This window comes from Dermacentor variabilis, chromosome 7, assembly GCF_050947875.1.
Source record: "Dermacentor variabilis isolate Ectoservices chromosome 7, ASM5094787v1, whole genome shotgun sequence".
NCBI lineage: Eukaryota > Metazoa > Arthropoda > Arachnida > Ixodida > Ixodidae > Dermacentor > Dermacentor variabilis.
The window spans coordinates 89066463-89082003 of NC_134574.1; the positions used below are offsets into that span (position 1 = coordinate 89066463).

The window sequence follows — 15541 nt, forward strand, 5'->3', positions numbered from 1 at the left end:
CGGGCCCAGTTTTTAGACTGCGTTGTCTTCGAGATCGGCCAACGCGAGTTGCCATATTCAAGACAGATTCCTAAACATAAAACGGGGTTTAACTGTTGAGGTTCATTCACACATAAATGAAAATGTCTTGTTCGTTTCGAAAAAAATACGTTATGTACATAATTTTTTTTCAGAGTTTAAATAACCACTTTCAGCTTTACGTGCACAGACCCATGTAACATGAGAGCTTGCGCGCCGCGGACGAAATATAAAGCACATTCGTATGCGTTCCGCACAGTCCTCCTGCCGGTAGGGGAAGTCAGAGTGCAAGCTCTTACTCCGCTGTCAAGCCGACTTCTTGGAACGGGACAGTGCGTCTGACTTCTCCATTATTTTGTGCCTAAGGTGTCTTTTGCATAGTAGAGACCGCAAAAAGGCCCTTCGATACGGGGACATAACAATTTAAAATCAACGCAGTTGTCTATAGCGCCTGAGTGCGTGAAACGCGAGTGGCGTCAACTGCTACGCAACATTCATGTTTCACCAGTTCGGTAGCATTCAACGCGAGTACGACGCCTAAAGCATGTAGAATAAATGGGAGTGCACATACAAACAAATACTGTGAATGTATTTATGCGTGTATGTTTTTGCCTGTATTTTTCTCACAAATTCTCGATTAGCGTTTATCAGCTTTTCAAAGAAAGAATCGTACGGGAAATGATAGTATCTCACACTGCCTTATGTACATATCCCATGGAGACACATCCCTGTAAAAGAAGAGAAAAAAAGATAAGTATTTCGTCCTCAATGAAATGAGCAGATATACAAGCACAAATCAGAAAACAACACGCCTTCTTTGGGTAGAACGTTATTATTCAAATTCTTTATTTTTTTCATTAAAGGACTCTCCTTCATTTTAATTGCGTATATTAACGAAGAAAAACAAAGCTGGGCGCTTGGTGTTACATGCGAAATGAATACGCCACTGCCAAGCCTACGTCGTACACCTTACATCTAGAAAATGGCGGTCATCCTAGCAAACTTTCACTGAGGACGCGGTAGTGCTGATTAGTGTCAGCGGTGAAGTGCAGGTTGCCGTGGTGCCATGTGCTCGTTCACCATTCAAGGTCATGGGCTAAGTTTTGATTTTCACGACCATCATGAAAAAAGGAAAGTGGGCATGACAATAAGGATGGACGATTTATTTTTCATTCGATTACCGAATAATCATTCATAATTTTATTCTGCAATCGATTTACAGTTTTCGATGCAGGGTTTGCAATGAAATAATTGATTAATCAAATCTATTTTGCCGCGCACTTTAAAAAAGTTCAAACACACTTGTCCACTTTTGTAGGACTCTAATGTTTAAGAGGTGCAACGAACTTTCGAACAGAAGTGTATAAAGGTTTGGTAGAATATAATTTTTAACTTGATAAAGACTAAATGTAGTTGGCACCAGTGTCTTTTGAAAAGATAAACAGCATGTGTTATGAAAGGGCACTTATTGCAAAATTAAATAATTAGCATGCCACTAGTGAATCCCTGTACAATACAGGTAAAGAAGAAATAAGAAAAATAGCAAAAGTGAATGGTGAAGTTGAACTTAAATATACAATAAACTACAGTATGTACAGCGGAAAAAGTTTAAACCAGCGGTTTAGGAGTTTAAACCTCATGTCATTCTCTACGCAGTGAAGAAATGTTAATTTCTTTCTGTTAATTTTTTTCTGGTATTTTGGTGAAACCGACCCCCTCCCAAATGACTAATTTGATGAACCAATGACCCTCAGCCCCCAGCAGCGGGGGAGCACCTGACAAGGTGGTGGTCAAACCGCTAACGCGGCAGAGGGTACTGAGAATCTCTGCATGAGGACTCGTCGCCAAGGGAAACTGACCCTCGCAACCTTTAACACCTGAACTCTCTTGAGTGAACCTCGCTTAGCAGGATTCTCTCAGGAACTATCAGGCATTGTTTAGGACATCATTGGTTTTAGTGAGGTTAAAAGAACTGATGAGGGTTATACAGTGCAGACTAGCGGCCACATCTTCCGCTATGGAGGACTCCCAGCTAAGAAGCAACACCTTAATTGTCGAAAGTAGGACGTTGCCTAGAAAGAATGGGTCAGACCAGGAAACATAATCGCTCGAATGCTATTTACTGTGTGCTTGGAAGAAGTATTCAAACTATTAAAAAGGGGAGGCTAAGGAGAGATGATCAATGGCAAATATATCAGCAACCTTTGATTTTCAGATGGGATTGTCTTGTTCAGCAACTCTGGGGACGAGTTACAATAAATTACCAGGACCTTAACAGAGAGAGCGCAAGGATGGGGTTGAAGATTGATCTGCATCAGACAAATATAAAGATCAATAGCCGCGTAAGCGAACAAGACTTCAGGATCGCCACTCAGCTTCTAGAGTCTGTGAAGTAGTACGTTTACCTGAGTCAATTACTCGCAGGGACCCTGATTGCAAGAAGCATGTTTAGAGTAGAAGTAGAATAGGTTGGAGCGCATACGGCAGACATTGTCAGGCCCTGACTGGAAGCTTACCATTATATTTGAAAAGAAAGGTGTACTATGAGTGCATTTTACCGGTGCTACTATATGGGGTAGAAACTTGGAGAGTGATCAAGAAGCTCGAAAACAAGTCAATGACCACGCAAAGAGCGAAGGAATAAAGAATGTGAGGCGTAACATTAAGAGAGAGGAAGACAGCGTTGTAGATCAGAGAGCTAACGGTATAGCCGATATTCTAAATGACGTTAGGATAAAAAATAGAGCTGGGCAGGGCACGTTATGCGTAGATTACATAACCGCTGGACCATTAGAGTTGCAGATGGTTGCCACGAGAAGGGAAGCGTAATCGAGGGCAGGAGATGATAGGGTAGGGTGATGAAACGAAGAAATTCGCGGGCGCTTCTTGGAATCGCTAGGCGCAGATGAAGGCTAATTGGATATCGCAGGGAGAGGCCTTCGTCCTGCAGTGGACATAAAATAGGCTCATGATTCTGATAAATAATCTAACCCAATTGACACGGCTTCTGGCAGGAGGGAATATTTAGCTTACATTTGCAAACCTTTGCAATGAATTTGACTAGCTTGACTAGACAAGATTGACTAGATTGTTCGTCGTCGTCTTTGCGCGTTTCATACCAGATAAGTTTTATAATGCTGGAACGTGCTCTTGGAAGAAGAGAGGCAGGTTATCCAGTGTAAATGCGAGCGACCTACTTTATGTTATGGAAAGGGTAAAATTGGAATTGAAGAAAACAGGAGAGCCGGTATTTAAAATAAGAAGGAAAGGAATGTGCGCAGATCAATGCGATGCAGCGCACTATAGCAATAACCCGCATGTTAATTAGGAGGGCAACGCAAGGGTTAAGAACAATCATACGCAATCAATAACACATTCTGGATAACGGTTGTCTCTCCCTAACAAGGCGTAATTAAGCAGCAGCCGAGATTGGTTTTTTAGCCACTACAGATCAGGGAAGTCCCATAATAGACCTCGTACCGTTATCTCGCAGCCTTAGAAGCGCACGGCTAATATTTAGACTTGTTTCGTGTGGGATAACTGCAATATTGGCCTTGAAAAAACTATTGAAGAAAACATAGCCCTAACAGGGCCAAGGTGCATAGTTTCTGGAATTGTCTAAGATTGAGTGGAATTTCTTTTTTTTCCCAACTATTACGATCAACTAGCGGTCCAGGAGTCATCAGGACAAAAAAAAAGCAAAATATACGAAGGATATCTGATGTGTTTGTGATGACGGAGCAATTATGTCAAAGTGAAATGCATTTTGAAAAGGCTTGTTTTTTTTCTGTTATTGGTAATGTAAACTGAAGGAATTTCAATTGCATCTCTCTGCGTTCACACAAACAAGGCGACATGTATACGGAGCGTGCTCCGCAGGACAAAATTCTTTTCTGTTGCTCGGCTACGTGATGAGTTCAATTCAAATACGCACATTTTTTGGAGCACTTTTATTCTTTCTTTCTTTAGGCTAGTCATGGATAGCTATCTTTTCATTAGCTGTGAGCACTTAGGTGCCTAAATTCCTCATTAGATAATCTATTCATAAAAATGTGACCTTACACTAAGTTTGGGACGTTTGCGTGTTCTGTTCCTGATATTGATGTTATCTGGTGTTTTACATAACTTCGGTCATAAACAAAGTTTTGTAATCAACGAAAAAGCTACGAAGTGAGACGCTCAAGTTTTGTGACCATAACCTCATGGAGTTCCTGTATATTCATGCATTATGCTTGTTTCACATTTTAAAAGCTGTAGGCTTTTGTATTTCCTGTTGCTGTGTGTCTTTTACTTTTTTACTATCTGAGCCTGATAGATCACTCCTCATTCTGTGTTAAGAACTTAGTTAAACTATGCTGCGCACTTTTGTTGTGTGTAAATAAATCATTATCCTTTGAAGAATATGTTCTTTGTCTATATATGCACAAAGATGTCTGCATGAATCAACAACATGCGGTCAGATTGCGTACACAGATGAAGTGGACATTCTGCTAGAGTCGGTACGAGAAAAACTCATGCTTGCAATTACTGTATATATAGGTGCATTGATATAGCGAATATAATGAAGGCAGAAGAACTCGTCTAATGTACATGATACCTAAATCCGAATTCCATCTCGCCTTCGAGATCATCAGGTATGCAAGTGCGCCGTCCATCTCACCTGCTTGCAACAACTGCGTGGCACACCTAACTTTGCATGACACAGCACACCAGCGTCGTGCCCGTTCTATACAGCGCGTCCACTTTAATACAGTTGGCATGCTTACACAGACACACACACACACACACACACACACACACACACACACACACACACACACACACACACACACACACACACACACACACTCGCACACGCACACACACACACGCACATATATATATATATATATATATATATATATGTATATATAATCGTATTTACTCGATTCTAAGCACCTTCTTTTTTCATGATTGCGATGCCCAAAGGAAGGGGGGGTGGTTAGATTGGACAAATCTAGAATTACCCCCTTCCCTCCCTCTTTTCGCTGCGACATCAGGACGAGATGGGCGCGAGAAATAACAATTTATTTTGCAAGCATTCAAAAGAAAAATCGGTGCAGACAGTGAACCCACCGCTTGCGTAGGATGCTCAGTCACTGTCACTGCCACTCGAGTTCGTCGCACCGCTTGAACCGCTGCTCTCGGTATCCCGCAGCAGGTCCTCTTCCGTTCCATCGAAGTCCTTTGTGATCGAGCTTTTCTTAAATTAGTTGACCACAAGGTGCACTTGGACCCTCTTCCACGCATGCGAAATCCACTTTGCGATGGTTGATGGGGACACTTTCTGCAGCTTTCACGTGGGTGTCTTCTTCCGGTGAGGGTTTCGCACCCCCTCTTCGTACTCCTGTCGGAGATTGACTTTGAAGGCCTTGTTGACTGAAACGTCGAGGGGTTGCAGCGCTGGCGTCATGCCACCCGGAATTACAACCACGTCGCTATTGATATTCCGAAGCGTTGTCTTTACCTCCGTGGTCAGATGGCCGCGAAATGCGTCCAACAGAAGCATCGACCGTGTGCCTGCAGGTCCGCCGAGCAATGATTCCAGAGTGGGCAAGCGCGTTTGGCGGCCTTGTCTACGCACTCTTGCTAAAAAATAGGGGGGGGGGAGGGGGCTTTGCTTAGATTCGCATGCAATTTTTTTTGCTAACCTTCTTGCAAAAATAGAGGGGGGTGCTTAGAAGCGCGAAAATACGGTATATAGAGACATAATTAAACGTAGTTTGTGCATGAATACGGCTCTTCTGTCGCACGGAGAATCGCTTGCATTCCAGATAGCAGAAAGTGCTCATTGCGGTGGTGCTCCTCATACATATGTAGCACAAGACACAACGGGCTAATCTTGTTTATTCCAGGTTCATATTGCGTCGGAGGCATTCGCTTCCAAGGCTAGGAATGGAGCCGTTGTCGGCTTCGATACGCCGGCAAAATCGCGCCTGGTTATACATTTTCAAACCATTGAATGGTTATTTTGACTACATTCTCCGTGGTATCGTTTTAGCGCTTCGACCCCGCCTTGTCGCATTTCTGCGGAAATGCAAAAACGCATGTGTAATCCTTTCGGTGCGCGTTAACTTACCCCCGGTGGTCACAATTATTCCGGAGCCCTAAATTACAGCGTCCCTCGCGACCAACAGCAGTTTCGTGACTCACAATATACATTCTTTAACGACGCCTTCATTTTTTCCTCCCTTTCTTCTTTTAACCTCGATGACACTGCAGGTATGGCCACGGTAGCTAGTCTCAACGTCTGATGCAACCGGCACCTCGATGACACTGCAGGTATGGCCACGGTAGCTAGTCTCAACGTCAGATGCACCCGGCAGGTCAACAGGGGAAAGTTGATAACCTTAGCAAAGCAGTGAAGCTTCCGATATTTGGAATACAGTTATGCTACGCTCCCGAACAGACCTAGTGACGCGCCTTGCCTCTTTAAAATAAACACTGAATCAATAACTACAACAGAGCGCCATAAAAGGCACGGTTTGAGAATATATTTTTTTTTGTACTCAAGAAAGCTATATCTGTCAGTCTTACGGACGCGGCATCCCTGTTGCGGCCATAGGAAGTGAACAGGTGTATTTTTCTGTTCGAAATACTTAGACGCGGAGGCAACATCCCACCTGCTTGTTCGACGTCTCAGAACAGTGGAGCCGTATTGCGGCCATACCGTCGAGGTAGCGCAACTTTGAAGAAAGTGCAGTTATGTATATTTGTAGCTCTGTATGTTGGTGGCCTGTCAAATTTATCTGAACCTTGTGAACGAGGTTGAAAGTTTCTCAGACAAGGTGAAGTTCCCGGCTAAACTGCGACTGCAGTGACGAATCCGCAGCTTATCAAATAAAGGCAAAATGTTCAATAACAACATTTACCTGCGAAGCAGTTTTTCTTTACACGCAGCGCCCATGCTCCGTAATCTTACACCTTTTAACCTGTTGTTGTTACAGCTGTTGAAAGTGGTAGTCGTATACTGCTGCTCATTTAAATACATCCTTACTGTCACCAACCACACAAGCATCGGCAACAGTTATCCAAATATGAGTACACCACGCACGATCGCCGATGATGAAGAATCGACATAAAACGACAGCCTCGGCAGCACAAATGTATGTACAAATAGGTATGCAAGTTCTCCGTGTCAGCGTAGTCATGTGGTGCAGCGGTTAGAATGTTCGGTTGTCACGGTTATAACCGAGTTCGATTCCCAGTGTGTGCATGTTGATATAATGTTCGTTTCCATGTTTGCATGAAGAACCTTTTCGGTTTTCTATAATGTGGATCTAAGCAATACGTATAAACCATGCGCGAAATTACCCTGGGCCGCCCCTGTCTATCAAAAAATTATTTTTTCGTCAAAAATGCCCATTGGGCCGCATGAATGCGAGCCCCTAGTAAGCCGGACAAAACTGAAATACCGCACAAAGATTTGGCGTTATGCGTGCTGTTTTTAAGCGGCTCTTACCTGCAACAAACGGGGCCGTTTAAATGCGAACCGCATAAAATAGGCCGCGCAGACAGTAGGCGGCTTCGAGTGAGCCGTTTCGAAGCGTCAAAAGTTTGATCTAGTTTTCCCGTTATATGGGTTGTTTTAAACCGGCATTGACTAAGAGTGTAGGAAGATCATTGTTTCAGTTTTAAAACTGTTTTTAACACTTTGCAAAACTTTGTAATACGAGACTGGGCTTAGACTGCTTATCCGCAGATTTACATTTCTAATTCTTTGTTGTTTGATACTGATTCTTGTGTTTCTTTATATTTATTACCCGCATGGTCGTGGCCTTCGTCTTTTTCCCGAGTCGCGGAGCACGATTACATAAGTGCGGCCCGTAATTTGACCTTAATTATACACTCACAAGCCCTTGGGCTCCATCTTCGATATGATCAGTCAGTAAAATCGTTTTTGTTTGTTCATTGTTAAAGATATTTCACTTTGTCGAATATTCAATTATTCACTATGTGCCTCCCCGAGCATGGAACACCATAAATATATTTCAGCCTCCCTGCACAGACATGGAAAATCGAGTTTAGGTTTTTGTTGATTCAACACAACAGTGTGCGCACACATCAGGATAATTACATTGCAGCCATTTGGTTGAATTAGGGAGAAGACCTGAAATTTTTATCCGCTGAACACTGTAACAGTAATGTCTACCAACAGATAACACTTCGAATATATACAAGTGCTTGCTACATTGTTTCAGTGAAGATAAAAATGTAGGCACCGTAATGCCTGAGAGATTGATTCCTTCAGTTTTATAAAGTTTCATGTAGCAATCAAATATTACTTCCCACAAGAGAACATCAAATTCAAATGGCCATTTTTCTTTCGCGCCATTGGGGACCGTGATATAGAAAGGCGGTGATCAAAATGAGGAAAAACTCAAAGCGATTTCAACTTTATGCAGAGCATCATTTACCAGACGACTCGTTTTTTTTCGCAACATTGTTCATCCTCCGCACTAAAAAAATATGCTGAGTCTCTGAATTAGGCCGCGATTGCGAATTCCCATATATACTGGCCTGGTGGTTCGCTTATCGAAACTTTCTGAAGAACATAATAATCCCGCATTAGGCATTTAATTCATGTAAGTTTTGTGAAAAATAAAATTCCACTACTTACGAATATATCAATGTTTCCCCAGATTTTTCGCACTTTATAGCAATTCTTGACCCTGAAAATGCGCAATAACTCCATATGCCCAGTCTCCTGCTTTTTTTTTTCAGAAGCAGATGCACAATGACTAAAACACTATTATGCTTGCAAAGCTTTCGACAGTGCTTGCGTTGCGCACAAAAGTAGGAAAAGAAGGACAGAGACGAATAAAGAGCACTTATTTCAAAGTGACCTTTATTTGCGCGCGAGCATAAGTACACGCACGGGAAACAAGAAAACACACAGAAATGAGGGATACACAGAGCCAGCCACATCACTGTTAAGTCAAATCACTTCAGGTGCCAACCATTGCTCTGCGCTTGGCCAGGTAATATCGTTCAGGTCGTGACAGAGAAATGGAAGGGGTACTTTCGCCTCGGTCACCCAGATTGTGAATGTAGTCCGCTTCTGGTATTTCTCAGTTAACTGAGACCTATGACTTGGCAATACCACGCACTGATGAAGGAGGGGGTGCACTTGCAACCGCAGCAATTGAGACACTCCATGATTTCTTAATTTGAAACTTTTCTTCACGCCTACTCACATTTGCTGGGTGAATGAACGAAGAAGCGGAAAACCACTTTTGCCTTTAAGCTCGGCCCACGCAAATTTAGTTAAGAGGAGCATCACTAACCTTTGCCTCGCCAACGTCCTCAAAAAAGTGTTGCACCCGCGCATTTTTTTAATGTAGTGAATGTTAGGAGAGGTTCGCGCCTTTATGATGGCACCGGCTACTCCTTGTCACTTGGCCAACGAAACAAATTTGCGTAAAAAGGGAGAATAGCGAAATAAAATGTAACACTATGTAGAACACCAGATCAATAGGAAATGTACAGTACAACAGTACATGAGTCGCAAAGTTCTGTGCATCAGTTCAGTCCACGTGCGCATGTATAGTCAGATGTTTTGAACAGCCAAAACACACAACAAATGTAATACACTGCAAGTACAGAATAGAATTATACATATTGCGTAAGATTGCGTTCACCACATAAACCAATTATGAACCACGAACAACGTTTATTTAACTAATTTAACGTATTTGGATCATCCGATACTTAATATTTTCCCAAAATGTTGGTGTCCTCTAAAAACTTTTTCACAGAAAAGAAGTGCTCTTTCTTGAAGGCCCGCAGTTGGCCATGGGCCAAGTATATTTTTTAGAGTGAATGGACTTCTGTCTAATATAAACAAATTATCTTGCAGTACCGTTCTTTGTGTGTCGTATTTCGTGAACTCGAGAAGAAGATGATGCACATCTTCGTCTGGATGGCCATAAGAACACTGTGGACTAGAGACACGTTTTATCCTGTATAAGAAGTGTTTCGTAAATGCAGTACCAAGACGCAGCCGGTGTACCAATGTTTCAAGTTTTCTGTTGTCTCTTAGAGTTTCCGGCAATGATAAGTTTATACACCGGCCTATAGAGTATAACTCCAAGTTTTTAGTTTGCTGGTCAAACCAGGTAGTTTTGCTGAGGCGAGAAGAAATCTGTCTCAGGATCAGACGGACGTCACATTTGCTAAGTAGTTTCTCCATACAGGCGAGGCGTCCGGTAGAAGCCAACTGTTCAGTACACTTAGTTTCTTCGGTCGCTGAAAAGTTGCTCAAGGTTGTGCAACGAGGACATCGACCCGAAAGATGTGACGTCTCTGAAAAGAGCTGGCCTGTCGTTCTGCCGTATGTGCATCGCATGTGGCACATGTTAAAGAAGATTGGCAAGGGCGCTAGCGTGCGTATATTTTTTCCGGCTCCAGAGAAACAACAGAAGCTGTGTAAGCGAGTCAACGCGCCACGTGCCAACTTTTCTTCCTGCTCTACCAAGGACAAGTCGGGTTTCGTCCCATGCGTAGAAAAGATCGTTTACTCGATCCCACTGAAGTGGGCAAGGCTTAAGTTGGCCAAATGGGCGGATTCCTCAGCGACCGCTTGCGCGTGCACCGAAAGAACGTGTACAACACGGTGCAGGGGCATCTTGGCATTCAATGCCGGGATTGAAAGTGCACTCCGCTCCTTCAAGAGTGCATGGTCTTGGCAAGCAATAGGTCGCAGTTAACCCGGGAAATAATAGAAGCGTAGCAGATTCCAAATCTAGGTGACCGCTTCGTAAGCACGCCTTCCATTTCATTGTCACGACCTGGTCAAGATTACTTGGCCGAACGGAGGGCAGTCATGGGCGCGTGTAGTTATGTGACTTATCAATGATGACCTGGTTCTGCGTATCCCGCTTTTCTTTGTGTTTTACTGTTTGTCGCGCATATATATCGTGCTCGTCCGCATAAAGATAAGTTGAAGTTACGGCTCTTTACTCGTCTCTGTTCATCCTTTTCTACTTTTGTGCACACCGCCGTTATGAACTACGACCAATTCGCCAAGCCTCTACCCTAAAATGCCTGCGAATTACATACCTCGGAATATTAAATTTGTTCTTTTTTATTTTGCGTGGATTGGGCAATCTTCGTGATACTGAATTCTCGCTAATAAATTTAACAAGCCGTTCCAACTGTTTGCGATCATAAATATCTATAGCTTTTTTATTATTTTTACTATGCGTGTGCTGTAAAATATTTTTTGCAGTGCCTATCTGCTGCCATTTCGATTTGAATGCACCGAATGGTCCATTTAACGAAAAACGACACCTAAATTACCGTTGGTTGCGATGCCACGCCCAAAGCGCACCCCGAGAAGCAGAGCAGGGCGAAAGGAAGCACCTGGATGGATGGATGGAAGGTAGGAGCGTCCGCTTTGAAACGGGGTGATTGCAGTTGCTACCGTGCTCAGCTTTTTATTTTTGTTGAATTGTGCTGTAAGTAATTAAAATTAGCCATTTTCTTTAAATACTTCTTCATAGACTTTTAACCTTATGTCACCTCTCTGCTTTTGAGCCACCAATCTTGCAAACGCTTTTTGCTAATTTCCAGCGCATACTTATTTACATGACTACTGTTATCTCTTAACCCTAGGGACTCAGGAAGCGTGACTGTGCCCGTATCGACATCCGGATGGATACCATCAGATTTTAGTATGAGGTGTTCTATTGTTTCTACAGATTTACCAGACACAGTACATGTGCCTTCTTCTATGTTAAATTTCTTTTTAAAGCTCCGCGTTCTAAGACAACCTGACCTTGGTTCACAGAGGACGGCACTGCCTCTTGAGTTATCATAAAACGCTTCCTTCCTGATCTGCTGTTTCTAGTCTCGATATAGTTCAACACTATGATTATTTTCCATTGAAATTATCCAATTTTTACCTTCCGCGTTTTTAACTTGTCATTTAATGCTCTGTCTTTCTACGTCCTCGTGTCTGGCCTACTTACTGGTTAGCTTCCTAGTTCTTTTCCGCTATTGTGAGTCAATGCTCTTTCTGTATAGGTATTTTAAATACCTTAACTGCCCACCTGTTATCGTCCGATTTCGTCAGGCGTTTTTTGTATAGGATTTTACTCTGAGCTTCCCGTGCTTCGAACGATGCCCAGCCCATATCTCCCTGTACTGCTTCGTTTGTGGTTTTCCCGTGGGCACCTAGTGCTAGTATTCCAAAAGCTCTCTGATTTACTTCTAGTCTCGACTGAACTTCTGCCCTTAAGCACAGCACTGCACTCGCGAACGTAAGCCCCGGAGCCATTACTCCCTTCTAATTACCTCTCAGTACCTCATACCTGTTGTACCCCCACAATGCCCTATGTTTCATTATCCCGGCATCTCATCGCCCTTTTGCTGTAAGAGACTCTTTGTGCTTTTCCGTGTACATCTGCCCTTTGGCTATCCATACTCCGAGATATTCGTATTCAGCGACTGGGGGTATTTCATGGCCTTGTATTGTAAGGTCTTGATCGGTTGTATCGCTTAAGAAGAGGCACCGGTGGCGATCTTTTGACGCAACCTCCGCTACTGTTACCGCAACGCCGGGATTTCTTGGGGGGGGGGGGGGTTTAATTTAGAGGCGTGAATCGCTAGACATGCCACTCAGGTTTACGACCAAATGAGTTATTCGATCGTAAACCGCTGGGGAACCTGGTGGTTCCCAGCGCGCAAGGTCTTGCGTGAGAGCAGAGGGCACCGATGCGACGCCACGTCACCCGTGCACTCGCTGTTGGAAGCCTTTTTTGCCGACGCGTTCTTTGCCCCCGCGATTTGTCGCCTGCTTTCTAACTGCTCCTCAGTACAGCCAAATGAAAACGCGCCAAGCGAACGCATTGGTCAAGCGTCTAAATGCGCTCGTTTGCCCTCGAGGAGCTTGCGACTCGAAGGACCCCTCAGAAGTGTTCAATTGGATAGTAACGCTTTAGTACTCGCAACTCGTAAGTGCTTAGATGTCCTCAGATATTTTAAACAATCATTCCTGTGGCAAAGTGCTGGTGGGACAAGTTTTCTATCATGAAAGCGAAAATTTCCCTTGAAGTAATACTACGTTTGATTGTGATGTGTGCAGGATTAAGTAACTGAAGGTTCTAAGAATGGCTCGCAAATATCACTTACTCATTTTGTGCCTCGAAGCAATAACAAACTGCAAGTAACATGTTGTTCCGTGTTTGCTAGAATCAGGTAGATTAACGTCCTATTCTCTGATTTAGGTAAACTGAACATATTTGGTTTGATATATTCATTGTTAAAATGATTCATATTCTCCGAATGCGGCATTCTAAGCGCAGACAACGCGGTAATACTTACTTAAAAGTTGTAAAACAGCGCATGTTTGCCGTAGCAGAAAAAAAGTACCCTCTTACCTTGGCCGTAGGCACAATTGCAATGTACATCATAGGTTCCCCTGATTGGACTTGCTGTACAGCGTCTACCGTACCGCGCTTTAGGATGACAAGTTGCTATTCCGCGCTTTTTTCGGCAGCACATTCCAAACTTACAGTCCTCACTTGTACTACAGTGTGGGTCATAATACCGGATCTGCAATCATTTCAAAACGAGCCCTTACGATCATTTTTTGAGGCACATGTTTTCCCTCTAAAATGTTGAATTTCTAGCTAAGTGTGCGGTATGCAAACACAGCTGATTAAAATATAATACGCACTTTTCTTGCGCTCTATAGTTTGCATCTTTCCCAGCAGTTCCCGTACTCTGTGTACGTGCTGACGTCTCAAGGAAATGAAAACCTGCCAGTGCACTTGTATATAGAATTACGCCTTTGACTAAAAATGCATTTCCTTCATTTTCACTTTCTATTGAAGGCGCCCATTCAAGAAAGGGGTTCACGCAGTTGTCCTGTGTAATTGTCTGTGACTGTTCATTATACTGTGAAACGAGCCATCGACCCATTATAACTGGTGAGAGTCAAAAGGCTGATCAATATGGAAGCATAGTTTCGTTTATTTTGGTGAACATAGGCCCAGTTTATTTGCTGGCGTGTTACTGAACTCCTACAGTTTACAAACACAGAAAAGCTAAAACTAGGATTTGCATCAAGCGCAAGACCACTGAATTCTGTCATTTCCTAAGAGCTGGTCGATCGCACACATACAGTGCGAAGGCAAAGTTTAGTAAATGTAAACGACTCTTTACGTACATTATTATTTAAGTTCAGGTGAAGTTTCCTTAAAAAATGACAATTTGCACGTTGTCGGCACTTTTTACAAGCATTATTGTGTTATTAGTTGTTGAAAGTTGTATATTAGAAGTTCATCAAGGCTTTTAACATAAGTCAGGTGCAGTCATAGTTTAGAGAATACTTTAGGTATAAATGCATATCGGTTGATTGGTCAGACATCTCTTGGAGTTTCTGGTATAATACGCTCATATGTTTCAGAAGTAGAGCCTAAAATTCATGTTATTCACGCGCATATAAATACGCACACGTGGTTTATCTGTCCTACTACAACGTGAAGGACGCCCTTTCTAATCGCAGTAATGAGGACGAAAACTTATTTTCAGTAAGTGTTTGTAAATGAATTTACCATTTAAAAGCATCAGGATCTGAACATTTAAAGAAGAGGTAAACTATGTCCTCTAAGTTACGTACAATCGAAAACGTTGGAAGAGTAATTTATGAGCGTCATTTGAAACAAATTAGCGTTTACATTAAACACGCACCATTTGAAACTAGACAATGGATGTATAAGATATCCCTTTAGACAGTCCCCATCAGCAATTTCCTAGCAATAAATCAGACGGCCTACTACACAACACACTTAGTGTTTGTTACTCATAGAAAAGGTGATCTTGCATACTTGCCTTCTTTTTGGGACCATGACCTGCGGTTGGACATAGAATATTTGCGATTTGGAATACAGCCAGCTGCAATACAACACAAAGAATGTAAAGGTGTCGGCACTTTTGATTCATTACTGATTTCGAGATGGGCTTGAAGCACACTAACTAAGCCACTCTCGCTCACTAGTTCTTATTACTTCTGTGTGGACAGAACACTTGCGTTAGCACTAGCTCATGTGGGTAATTCAAGTGACAGGCCGACTTTTTGAATTTCACTAAGAAAAGAAAGGTCATGTATAATGCTCCAGTCCCTACACTTATCTCGCTCTTCATTTGCTGTTACCAAACAATGGTTTATAGGGTGACTCAACACAGCGGCTCATTGTTGTATATAGAGCACCACTGCTGTTCCAGATGTTACAACAGCTGCACTTACATGCGTGCGCACACGTACGCAAGTCATGTCCCAGGTAAGACTTTTTCATGCCGTAAGGAAAATAATGGGATACGAAAGGCGAGGACGAGACCAACAGCCTTAGCAATTTCTTTTGGCCAACTTTCGTATTGAAAATGAAATAGCAAGGTCAGGACGCCGAAGGCGCATTTTCGCTAGTTCACTCGGCGTGCTGTCAAGGTATCGCCAGCGCATGCGCAGCTCGCCATCTCG

General features: G+C 42.9%; 1 long non-coding RNA gene across 1 annotated transcript; it reads right to left on the reverse strand.

Moving 5' to 3' along the window:
* Positions 1-582: 582 nt before the first annotated feature.
* Positions 583-15118, reverse strand: LOC142586921 (uncharacterized). The gene is made up of 3 exons (XR_012829292.1): positions 14896-15118; positions 13440-13614; positions 583-746 (listed from the first exon to the last, which is right to left on the reverse strand). It is a non-coding gene; the product is annotated as an uncharacterized LOC142586921 (long non-coding RNA).
* Between the last annotated feature and the right edge of the window lie 423 nt (positions 15119-15541).